The sequence below is a fragment of the Sorex araneus genome, chromosome 4, assembly GCF_027595985.1.
Source record: "Sorex araneus isolate mSorAra2 chromosome 4, mSorAra2.pri, whole genome shotgun sequence".
In the NCBI taxonomy this organism is placed as follows: Eukaryota; Metazoa; Chordata; class Mammalia; order Eulipotyphla; family Soricidae; genus Sorex; species Sorex araneus.
The window spans coordinates 170,869,361-170,882,739 of NC_073305.1; the positions used below are offsets into that span (position 1 = coordinate 170,869,361).

Below are 13,379 nucleotides of genomic sequence, written 5' to 3' on the forward strand. Positions count from 1 at the left end.
ATTTATTGCATAAAAACTTTGTTTTTCTTTGTTAATGGAGAACAACAACAACAAAAAAACCAGTCACAGTCATCCTTTATGTTAACCAGAAGTCTTCTTACAATATGGCTCTTTAACAATTATTTGGTGGTCCTGCCCTGGCAGTCTGGCTTCCATAATTGAGAGTCTCACTTCCACCTCTTCCTTTTTGTCTTCCTTCTTGCTGTTTCACTGCTTGTGGATGTCAAAGGCCTAGCACAGGCAATTATAAGACGCAACTGAGTTTCTTTCTTCCAGCGTTCCCCTGCTCCATACATTTTTCCATATTTTTTAAATTTTATTTTATTGAATCACCGTGAAAAAAATACAAAGCTTTCAGGTTTAAGTTTCAGTCATATAATGATTAAACCCCCATCCCTTCACCAGTGCACATGTTCCACCACCAAGAACCCCAGTATACCCCCTCTCACTTCCCACCTGAGTGGCTAATGATCTTCACTTTATTCTCTCTGTACTTTGAGTACATTCAATATTTCAATAGAAAACTCACTATTATTATTTGGAATTCCCCCCCCCCCAACAATCAAGCCTGCTGAAAAGGTATCATTTAATAATTTGTTTTCCATTGCTCAGAATAAAGACTTTATGAGCAACAGCAGCCGCACAGTTTTGGATTTCTGATATTTTAGCTCAGTTTACAGTCTAGATGCATTTCTGTAAGAAGCTTCTCTGGGTGCCAAAATGGGTTAGAAGACCTCTCGGATCATAGTCTTTAGGAGCAGAGGGTCCGTTTCACGCGAGGCAGCTCCGGATCTTATCTAGGCGGAGAGCGTGCCGGTAACGCCCCCCAGCCCAAGATCGCCTGCGAGCCACATCACTGCAAACTCATACCTCTGGGTTGGGAGTCTTAGAAGTTGGTGCTCGCCACGTGGGTGCTGCTGCTGCAGCCATCTTCCGCTCAGGAAGACAGAGTAGAGAGGGAAAATCCCTCTCCAGGCGGCATGAGGTTGTAGCACAGCTCACAGTCTAGATGCATTTCTGTAAGAAGCTGCTCTGGTGCCAAATGGGTTAGAAGACCTTTCAGATCATAGTCTAAGGAGCAGAGGGTCCCCCATTTTTCCATATTATAGCACACTTCGGATCCTCTCGTGCCCCAAAAAAATATCCTTGTCCACATTGCTTTGTGCATTGAAATCCTTAAGTATTCAGAATTCTACTCAACCTAGGAGTGGCCTATGTCCCAAGTTCCACAGCATTACAGCTCTGATTAAAAATCGTCCAAAGTTACCACACACAGGTTGATCTGTGTGCCCTGTTCTTTCATTCCTTTGGAACTTTGATTCAGCTGTTTTCTTTTTTGGAAGTGGGGGTATGGAGGGGATTTTGGTCACACCTGGTGATGCCCAGGGTTTACTCTGGAGTCTTCACTCAGGAATTACTCCTAGCCGTGCTTGGGGAACCATATAGGATGCCGGGGATCGAACCTGGGTCTGCTATTTGCAAGGCAAAGACCCTACCTTCAGTCTTCAGTACTATCGCTCCAGCCCCCAATTCGGCTTCTTTCTTTCTTTCTTTCTTTCTTTCTTTCTTTCTTTCTTTCTTTCTTTCTTTCTTTCTTTCTTTCTTTCTTTCTTTCTTTCTTTCTTTCTTTCTTTCTTTCTTTCTTTCTTTCTTTCTTTCTTTCTTTCCTTCTTTTTTAAAATTAAAGTAAAAATAATTGAATCACAGTAAATTACAAAGTCACAAAGATATTTGTGATTTGACTTTCAGGTGTACAAATATTCCTTCACTACTGTCCGCTACGTGCCACCAGTGTCCTATTTCCCTCCCTCCCCAGACTGCCTCTGTGGCAGACACTTTCCTCCTGCCCTCATTGTCCTAGTGTTCTCTTCCCTAACTTATTCCCCCACACCCAACTCCTCCCCACCCCATGGACTGAGTAAAGGTCTCTGTCTGTTCTCTGTATGGTGCTCTCCACCAAATAGGGGAACATGTAGATTTTGTTGAGACTAGAGAAAATTAAAACGTGAACTGGTGAGTATAACACACAGTTCTGAATGCTTCCATTTTTACTGATGACTACATATTGAAGATGTTGTCTTACAAAATAAATCCAGCCAGTGGGGTTGTGCCCAAATGTTAATTTTTTTGCTTCAGTTTTGGTTAGGAATGTTAGTTTCCAAAGCTGAAAAGTAGGGCATGAGGGATCTACATTCCCCACTCTGAGAGTTATAATGAAAGTAAAACTTCAGCCTAAAGCTTCAGCCCAAACACTGACTCTCATTAAACAGTTGTAATTAGCAAGCAGGCTCAGGAACAGTTCACAGAGCCTGTTTCATAAGCTTGGCAACAACTCTCCACTCTTGGAGGACATGAGGATTTTGGAGAAAGTAAATACAGCGGTATTCTGGAACGGTGAAGTGTGGAGCCTGATGAGCACCTGAACTTGGACTTGTCTGAGTTGAGATGTGCTGTAAATGCAAAATACACACTGGATTTCAACTAAGGAAAAAATATAAAATATCTTATTTATCATTTTTAGAATATTGAGTATATGTTGAAATGACATATTTGGGATATATTATGTTAAATAAGTGTGCTAATATGTCAACTTATTTATATATGTTATATATTTATTAATTTATGATGTATTATAAGGGGACATAATATTAATTGACATTCTTTTTATTTTATTTATTTTTGCTTTTGGGCCACACCAGCTGTGTTCAGGGATCACTCCTGGCTACACTTGGGGAACCATATGTAGTGCCAGGGATCCAACTGGGGTTGACTGCATACAGTGATACCTCTTTTTTAATGTAGCTTCTAGAACTTTCAAATTGATACGAGTGGCTTATATTACATTTACATTGGATAGTACTGTTTTAAGGGAGCAATTAATGAGATTCTGCTCAGCATTCGGTAATGAGTCCTTCCAATCAATGACTGAAAATAGCCTTTTAGACTTGGTAGGATTTTTATTCTTTTAGCCAATTGTGAGGTATGTTTTATAAAATATTTTGATCAATCCACATTCATTAAATAAATGGTACTAAATTCACACGTAGGAGAATGTTTCTAACCTTCTAATTAAGCCAATTATTAAACCACAGGCAAAAATATTTCTCATATTAAATTAATTAGCAAATATATCTGGTGTTAATGGGGACAGAGATAACCAATGCCTTTGTAGTGAGCACCTCTGGAATTTGGTCTTTTCCATTAAATCACAACTAACCTTCTTTGAAGTAGAATTTTGGCTTGTAACAATAACATTCTCTTAGAGTACTTTATACTTTGGAATATGTGTGTATTCCTGCGATCAGATATTTCTAGTGATTAATCTAAAATCTGAGGAGGTATCTTGAGTACCTTCCTTTTCCTTTTCAGTGTTTCATGACTCCCCCCCCCCCCCTTACTTTACAAATGAAAGTCAAACCTGTTACCTTGAGCAACATTCATTCTATTCTGTTACTATGAGTCATAAAAGGATAAGGAAATAATTCAAAGCAAAAAACGGTCTTCTAAGAATTATGAAAACTGCCAGTGGTTTATTCTTCCTCCTTTTCCCTACCTCTGTCTATTAATCCAACCATCCATCCATCCATACATCCATTATTCATCATTCCATTCATTGACCCAGCCAAGTAGATAATAATAAGGAGAGTTTTCTGTTAGTTGAATATGTTAAATTTGGAACTTCTTCACAATGTGCTGGAAAAGTACATCTTTTGTGGGGGAGAGCTGGACCATACCTGGTGTCACTCAGGGTTACTCCTACTTCTGTGCTTCTTATCACTCCTGGTGTTACTCGGGGAACTGTATGTGATGCTGGGAATCAACCCAGGGTCAGCCATATTTAAGATAAGTGCCTGAACTCTGGTAATATCTCTCTGGCCCCAGAAAAATATTTTTCACTATTTAACTATATCACAAATATATTAGTTATTAATGAAATGTAATGGGTATTCTTTTATAGGCTCATGAGCACAAATTGTTTAAAACCTCGGACTTTAAAACAACCAGCATTATCCTTTCTATAGGAACTCATTTAAAGCTTATCATAGACATTGTATAGGATATTTTATAATAGATTGGAAAGATGGGGTGGGTGGGGGGAATAAACACTCTAGAAGTGAAAAGGTAGAAAGAGTCTAAGATAACATTTGTATTGCTGCAGGCCAACACCATTGCATTCAGGCAGTCGACATAGCAAGAATCCTAAAATGGTAACTGATATCAAGACAAGTCTAGAGCGAGATGTTTTACAAGATCATTCAGGAGTTCATGTTCTCAACAACAGTGTGGGCAGAGAAGGGGAGTATGGAAAATGATGAGAGAAGAAGACCAGACCCTAGCCCCAGTGATTCTTCAAATGATGGGGTGTGGTTGAGGTTGTTGGTAGCTTTGTTTGAGGGAATGTGGATTGTGGCCTTTTAAGATTGTTGGGCATTTTTCAGGCATCTCATCTTGATGAACTGAAGATGTATTTTCTCTGGTCTTTGTGTTCCCTGAGGTTCCACTGCCCCTTGAAGCTACCTGGGGATGTCCTCTCCTGCTTACAGTTGAAAAGTAGCACTTGAGCTTGGTTGTAACTTTGTCATTTTGGTCTTCATCTGTCTCAAGGTATTTATATGGGCTTTGATGACTAGAAGTACTTCCAAGGAGAGAAGCCAAATTGTATTGATCCACTTTTTAAGTCAGTGGAGTTGGATATTATCTTTAGTATTTACATTGCTCACTTACCATCCCTTACTTGTTGCTTTTTGAGGTATATATTTTGTGTATTATCTATCTGTCTTATCTGTGTATAATATATATGACCTCAGTGTGATGAACCAGTTATGCTTCCTCTCAACACAGAGAAAAATAATAATTAAAATCAGAAAAATACTTTTGTGATTTAAAATGTGCATATTTTAGCACCTTGAAGGGAAATGATTTTGCTCCTGTTCTGAAATCTCATGAACTTGTCATGACAGAGTTGTAAGTGAGATCACTGGATTGTTTTTTCATATTAAAAAATTTCCCAAAACTGTGAAGTAATTTTTATCTATTTAAAGATTGACAGGTTTATAAAACAGTTATACCCTTCTTGAGATCTCTGTAGACACCTTATAGATCATAAGCAAGTTCTGTTTAATAAAAATAGAGTCAAAGTTATGGAATTTTTTTCTCTAAGTCTAACTTTCGTCAATCAGTAAAAAATACTTTTCTATTGGTTTTTCATGACAATGACTCATCATTTTTATGACTCATTCAGCTCTTCCCAAATATAGCCTCTCCTTGTTCTATGACATATTGAGTAATTTTAACACAGCTCCTTTACTCCAAGATAAAAGTCCAAAGTGAACTGTTTGTATATGAGGTTTACGTTTTCTTTACCATAAATTGAATCTTCTTCTTTTGTGTTTACCATATGTATAATATGTTGATTTCCACAAGGTTATAAATTTTCCAGACAAAAATTTCCTAAGAGACAAGTTTCAATAATGCCAGATACGTGTAAATCTTGTAAGAATTCTACAGGGAAGTTTAGTAACTCTAGAAAGTGAGAGTAGAAAACCATTATCTCCTGTATGCTCATGCATTATTTCCAAAGAGTTGAGTAGCTCATCAAGGAGAAAATAGGTAAGAGGTAAATGGATTCTAAAAATAGATGGGTTGGAATTAATGATTATAACTAATTCTGAAAATAATTCTAGGGGGAATAAATTCATTATTTTTCAGTATTGTGTGAATTAAGTGCAAAAAAAATCACCTCTGAACTTCAGCTAAGTTCGGTGTGGAATGTTGTGAAAGTTCGTTACTTAAAAACGTCTTGATGATGTCTGAAAGTTTGGCGATTTAGGTTGGTGTCTTTGCATTTGCAAACTACAGTCTCATAGTCAGCACTGTTAGTCAGAAGGAAATACATATTCAAATCATCACAGAATGCTTAGGCAGATTAGCATGACTACATTAATAAAAAAGTGGAAAGAAAATCCTAGCAAGGTGTGTGAAGAAATTGAAACTAGTGTACATTGCTGGTGCAGGTAAGCTCCTATAGAAAGAAAACAGATGGGTGGGGTCAGAGCTATAGCACAGCGGGTAGCGTGTTTACCTTGCAAGAGGCCGACCCAGGTTCGATTCCCAGGATCCCATATGGTCCCCTGAGCACCGCCAGGGGTGATTCCTGAGTGCAGAGCCAGGAGTAACCCCAGATCCTTGACCGGTGTGACCCAAAAATCCTTCCCCTCCCCCTCCAAAAAAAAAAAAAGAAAACAGAGATTAGCAGTCCCTCAAACTAGGAACATGTGATTTAGCAATTTTGCTCCTAAATATGCTTATTTTGGTGAGAGGGGTTGCTTAGAAAAAGCCTGCTCATAGCTTATTCCTGGCTCTGTGCTCAAGGATCAGTCAGGGCAGCGCATTGGGACCCTTATGTGATGCTGGAGACCAAACTAGAGTCAGGCACATGTGAGGCAAGCACCTAACCCCCCTATTTTATCTCAGTCCCCCGCCCCTAAATATTGTACCTAAATGAATGAAAAGCAGGGATTCCAATTGATAGTTTATGCCAGCTTTCATTGCAGTGTAGTTTCCAGAAGACAGTGCACCCAGATTTTCATGAATAGATGAATGGATAACTAAAATGAAGTGCACACATACAATTCAGCTCTAAAAGGGAATAAAATTCTGCTATAACATGAACCTTGGAAACATTATGCTAACTGAAATGATCTAGACATAAAGGGAAGAGAATTGTATGGTCCCAGTTACATAAGCTATCTGGAAGAAGCAAATTCATATAGAAAGTTGATTGGAGGGAGGTTATTTGGACCAGGGAGAGTTGTTGCTTTATAGTTGCAGAATTTCTGTTTGGGGAGATGCAGAAATTCTGGAAATAGATAATGGTGGTTATGCAACATAGTGAACATAGAACCACTCAATTGTAGATTTTAGTATGGCTAAAGGACACTTAGATTTTATTTAAATGGAATGACATCAATCACAATTTAAAGGATAATGGAATACTTTTAAAATGTAGTGTTGCAAACTGTAAGTAGGTGAGTTATATGGCATTTGAATTTTATCTGAATAAAGGCATTAAAAAAGGAAGAAAAGTGGTTTTTTGAGCAGAAATTGTCTAGGTAAGGAGAGGTGTGTCCTGGCTTGATTTATGGTACCAGCTATCTCCATGTCCTGGGATAAGCTGTTAGCAGTTTTGAACCCAGAATGGGCTTTGGTCAGATGTCCTTTATTGTATTTCCTGCTCTGACACCCTCGGATTCTATGACAGTTGGGTGGGGAGTTCTGGTTGACTAGGGGGATCAGGCATTTTCCTCCCATGCTAAAAATAACAAAAATTCTAAATACAGTCCAGGGAGAGCTGGGACTCCCAGGGAACCAAGGGCTTCAGAATAACTGTGAGTTTGGGAGTCAAGTCAATTGGGGTCATACTGGCAGAGTATATATTTGCTTAAAAACATGGATTTTTCAAACATATTTCCTCACAAGTTACCCTAGCATAGTGGGTAGGGCGTTTTCCTTGCACACGGCTCACCCGGGTTCATGATTCCTTGTCTCTCTTGGAGAACCTGACAAGCTACCGAGAGTATCCTGCCCCCATGGCAGACCGTGGCAAGCTACCTGTGGCGTATTCGATATGCCAAAAACAGCAACAAGTCTCACAATGAAGAAGTTACTGGTGCCCGCTTGAGCAAACTGATGAACAACAGGATGGCAGTGCTACAGTGCTATTTTCTCACAAGAACATATTGTGAGCGTCTATTTCTAAGTCCATGCTTTTCTTTTTCATAGGTGTGAACAGTTTTCGGGATGAAAAACTTTGTGACATTTAAATTACTTTAGAAATGTTGTTTGAGCTTTGTCGTGGATTATAGCTATCTATATCTTCTCGACAATGTTCAATTAAGGTTTTGATCTAATATTCTCTTTTCTGTCTAATATTCAGTGTGATCTTGAAATGAAGAAAGCACTGTTGTGTCTGTTCTTTTGTATTTTGTTTAGGCTGTCCTATGTCTTCATTTGCCCTTCAGGACACTTTTTGTTTTATCGCCTTATTTTGATCATGATTGCATTTTTACTGAATAACATTCATTGACTTACTTTGTATCGGCCTCAGGGGCTGGACTGATAGTACAGCAGGGTGGGCCTGTGCCCTGATTGTGGCTGACCCTAGCACTCATGGTCTCCCAAGCATGCCAGGAGTAATTTCTAAGTGCAGAGCCAGGAGTAAGTCCTGAGAACTGCCTGCTGTGTCCCCAAGACCAAAAAAACAAACACCTCTGCCCCCTGCAAAAAAAAAAAAAAGCGCAACAAAAACATTGTATAAGTCTCAGGTGTATCTAATTGTAATTAGGCACTTGTCTGTCACTCATCTTGATGCCATACATTACCATTGCCCATTTCTCCCTTTCTCCGACTCTCATTCCTCTGGTAACCTCCAATCTGTTCCTTTTTGTGGGAGAATCTATCTTTGTCTTGTTTTTGTTTTCGTTTTTTTGCTTTTTGGGTCACACCTGGCGATGCACAGGGGTTACTCCTGGATCATGCATTCAGGAATTAATTCTGGCCGTGTTCAGGGGACCATATGGGATGCTGGGATTCGAACCCGGGCAAATGCAAACGGGCAAGGCAAACGCCCTACCCGCTGTGCTATCACTCCAGCCCTCTTTGTCTTGTTTTGTTAGTTCACTTGCTTTGCTTCTTTATAATCATCAACTATTTGAAAAGTCAATTTTCTTATATCTGAGTAAGTATTCCATTTGTGTATATAGCACCATTTTACTAAATGCTCATCTCTTCTTGGACATTGGGATTGTTTCCAGATCTTGGCTATTATGGAATGCGCTGCAATGAACATAGAAATGCAATTGTTTGGGGGGCTCGGGATAGATGCTGAGGAGCGGAATTGCTGGATATTATGGAAGGTCAGTTTTTAGGATTTTTTTTTTTTTTGAGAAGGGGTCTATATTGTTTTCAAAAGAAGTTGAACCAGTTCAGATTCCTACCAGCAGTAGACGAGAGTTCCTTTGCCCCACATCCATGCCAAATACTGGGTTATTTTTGTTCTTTTTCTTTTTTTTTTTTTAAAAAAAATGTATGCTCGCCTTATAGGTGTGAGGTTATAACGTCATTATTATCATGCAGTTTGGCGCTGTCTGGGTGGAACTGGGGTTCATGCTGAGTGAAGTTGGGCAGAAGCAGAGGGACAGATACAGAATGATCCCTGTCATCTGTGGAATATGAAGAAACAGCAAGGGAATAACAAATGGACAAAGAGTAGGACCTAAGAACTGGTCACAGAACTGAGCGTACCAAGGGCAGGGGGTGGAGGGGGAGTAGGTTCGAGGGGCCTTTGAGATTGTGGTGGAGGGAAACAGACATGGTGCTAGAACTCGGTACTCATGAAACCCTACCATTAACAGTGTTGTAAATCACAGTGCTTCGAAAGACTATGAGTTTTTTTAAGCCCATTTTTCTTTTTTTTTAAATTTATTTTAATTTTTTATTTTTTTAAATTTTTAATTAGTGAATCACCGTGAGGGTACAGTTACAGATTTATACATTTTTGTGCTCATGTTTCCCCCATACAAATTTCGAGAACCCATCCCTTCACCAGTGCCCATTCTCTACCACCAGTAAATCCAGCGTCCCTCCCACCCTCCCCAGTCCCGTCTCCCCTCACCCCAAACTGCCACTATGGAAGGGTATTCCCTTTCATTCTCTCTCTCTGATTAGGTGTTGTGGTTTGCAATAAAGGTGTTGAGCGGCCATTGCGTTCAGTCTCTGGTCTACATTCGGCACGTGTCATCCCTCCCCTGCATGACCTCCGACCACATTTTACTTGGTGTTCCCTTCTCTGAGTTGCCCAGAATGAGAGACCAGCCTCCAAGCCATGGAGTCAACCTCCTAGTACTTATTTCTACTATTATTGGGTGTTAGACTCCTAGTCTGTTATTCTATATTCCACAGATGAGTGCAATCTTTCTATGTCTGTCTCTCTCTTTCTGACTCATTTCACTTAGCATGATACTTTCCATGCTGATCCACTTATATGCAAACTTCATGACTTCATTTTTTCTAACAGCTGCATAGTATTCCATTGTATAGATGTACCAAAGTTTCTTTAACCAGTCATCTATCTGTTCTAGGGCACTCGGGTTTTCTCCAGATTCTGGCTATTGTAAACAGTGCTGCAATGAACATATAAGTGCAGATGTCATTTCGACTATACTTTTTTGCTCCTCTGGGATATATTCTCAGCAGTGGTATTGCTGGGTCAAATGGGAGCTCAACCTCTAGTTTTTTGAGAATCGTCCATATTGTTTTCCAAAAGGGCTGAACTAGTCGGCATTCCCACCAGCAGTGTAGAAGGGTCCCTTTCTCCCCACATCCTCTCCAACAGCGGTTGCTTTTGTTCTTTTGGATGTGTGAAAAGCCCATTTTTCTGAAACCCTCTCACATCCTCTTCCCGTGAAGTGTGCTGGGCTCGAGTTCAGGAGTTGGTCAGAACTGATTGGTCAGAACAGAGTGGAGACTCATGAGAACTCATGTTACTTTTGACATTGAGACTGAGTTTTCTCTTTTTAAAAAAGCCCAGTGGGCCAGAGTAGTAGCACAGTGGTTAGGGCGTTTGTCTTGCATTCGAGTGACCTGGATTTGGTCTCTGGAACTAAGCCTCACCAGGAGTGACCCCTGAACATAGAGCCCTGAGCACAGAGCCCTGAAGCACAGCCAGGTATGGCCTCAATACCATGTGTGTGTGTGTTTGTGTGTGCATACGTACATATGTATCACTGTATCACTGTCATCCTATTGTCCATTGATTTGCTCCAGTGGGCACCCATTAACGTCTCCATTCATCCTAGCCCTGAGATTTTAGCAGCCTCTCTATACTCATCCTTCCCAATGGTGCTGCATTGGAGGCTCTTTCAGGGTCAGGGCGATGAGACCCATCCTTGTTACTGTTTTTGGCATAGCGAATATGCCACAGGGAGATTGCCAGGCTCTACTGTGCATACATATATATACATATATATGCACACACACATATATACATACATGTGTGTGTATATATGTATATATGTATATTTATTAAAATAAAAGCAGAGTTATTTTTCTCTCTTCCTCCTTACTCCATCTCCATTTCTCCCATGGAGACTGTCGACTTGGTTTTTTATTTTTAAGGAGTGGAGTGAAAGTCAGTTTTAATTGCACTTTCTAGCTTGAATAACTTCAAAATAAAAATATAGTGGACTTAGAGACACATCATTTGAAATGTAATTATCTGAACTTGTACCCTTAAGTAGCTTTGACAGTTTTGTATAGCACGTTTTTAATTATACTGATTTTTTCTCAGGTCCTCTGAGGACACCTAAGTTTTTCAACAGCAATTTGCTTAAGAGCAGTCTGTCTCTTCTTGTCTGCTTCCTTGTTGAAATATTTATTATATTTAACAGATTATTACATAATATTGATGTTTCCCTATCACCTATGAAAGTACATGCCGTTTAAATAAACAAACTCTGGAGACAAGCAAACTGGGGACTAGAGAAGCAAGAGTAGTGCATGACATATCTAAGATTTAGTAGTAGATTTATTTTGGTGCTGATTTCACAGTGAGAAGAGTGAGAGTATGGTTGGAAATGCTTTCTTTGCTTTTGAAATCTCTTTCATTAGTGAGAAACTGGATTTCTAGGGATGCTACATTTTGTGATAGAGGCTTTATAAAAGTTAAGGCAAGTTTTAAATCATTCAACAAGTTTTTTTACCCTTCTCCTGCTTTCCCCTTCTCTCCTCTTACTTTCCTACCTCCTTTCCTCCCTTCTCCATCCCCCATCCTCTTTTCCCTCCTTCCCTCCCCTCTCCTCCCCTGCTTTCCTTTCCTATCCTCTTCTGTTTTTCCTTCCTTTCCTTTCCTTTCCTTTCCTTTCCTTTCCTTTCCTTTCCTTTCCTTTCCTTTCCTTTCCTTTCCTTTCCTTTCCTTTCCTTTCCTTTCCTTTCCTTTCCTTTCCCTTTCTTTTTTTCTTTTTCCTTTTTTTTCTTCTATGCATTCTTTTCTGGATAGTTTTATTCAGTGGAACTCAGATTATTATAATCAGCCAGTTGAACACTCTTTCATTATTTTTAAGATGTGCTCGAGGCGAATGCCTTGTCTCAAACAGTAGACTGTCAGTGATGGCCTACGCATTCCTTAGACTTGTGTACTTCTATAAGGGAGACAATCCTGATTTCACCGCCACCTTCCCAGTTTAGGGTTTAACATGAAATCTGTTGCTGTTTTCTTTTTTCAGGCAGTTTGGTTGCTCTCTGTGCTTTGCTTTTCTTACTCACTGCAGAAATAAAATTCTAGGCGAGGCAGAGGCGAAGATCCTTGATCTGTGTGAGCATGTCAGAAGCATTTTAAGAAGAGCAAAATATTTAGAGGAAGAATTTGGAAAATCAGCCTCAAGGGATTTAACACATTTTTCTCCTCCTAATTCAGTCCCGTGTTTGTCCTCCAAATAGACAAAGGTCATGAATGAGTAGGATTTGCTAAACTAGGAAAGGCTCTCAGAAACCCACTGGTTTTCTAAATCCCAAATCTAAAGCCAACCCTTGTAAGGAAATCACAAAGAAGATATTTGGAATAAAAATATATATTCACTCTTGTAATACAGGTGCAATCTTATTTGTTTATCAGGTAGTTATAAATCAAAATGGAAGTTTTCATTGTTCACTCACACATTTATATTTTGATTAAAGAAAAAGAACTGACTTCTTAGTGGGGAGTTGAAAGAATTAGAGGTTTTCTAAAGTCCATAGAAATTTCTAGGAAGGCAAAATGATTGATCTGGAATAGCGTGCTTCCACTCGCAGTGGTCCTTCTTCCACATTGCTGGCATATTTTCACCTTCTTCTAACAGAGACCCAGGAGAAGGTTGTTTATCTTAATTGTTGTGGTATGAAAGGCAGTTGTAGATTAGACAGTCTGCCAGTTTTGTTCCATTTTAAATTTCATAGGTGAGATATAGGATGATTCTTTTGCTGCATTCCTGTGTGATAGCAAGAGGGCGGTGTGTGTATGTGTCTGAAAATGTAAAGGTGACTGCAAGACCCTCTCCCTTTGAGCTCCATCAGGAAAATAAAAATTATAGAAGACTTTATACATTTTGGAGTATTTTTGAACTAATTAGTGTGTGAGACAGTTTATCTTTTACAATCCAATACTTTATTACACATCAAATACTGAGCCTCATCATTATACATCTTCAGGAGTTTCTTCTTTTGCTTTGTGAGGTCAATTTTCACTTGAGGCCTTGCTTTCATAATCAGAGCGGATCACTTTTAAAAATCTGACTGATTTCTTGAATTAAAAAGAAATGCAGAGATCATCCTTTTTTGCGGGGAGG

General features: G+C 39.3%; 1 protein-coding gene across 4 annotated transcripts in view; it reads left to right on the forward strand.

Annotated features, from left to right (window-relative positions):
* UTRN (utrophin) overlaps positions 1 to 13,379 on the forward strand; it is a 585,431-nt gene that overhangs the window by 114,740 nt on the left and 457,312 nt on the right. The gene's annotated exons all lie outside the window — the stretch shown is intronic.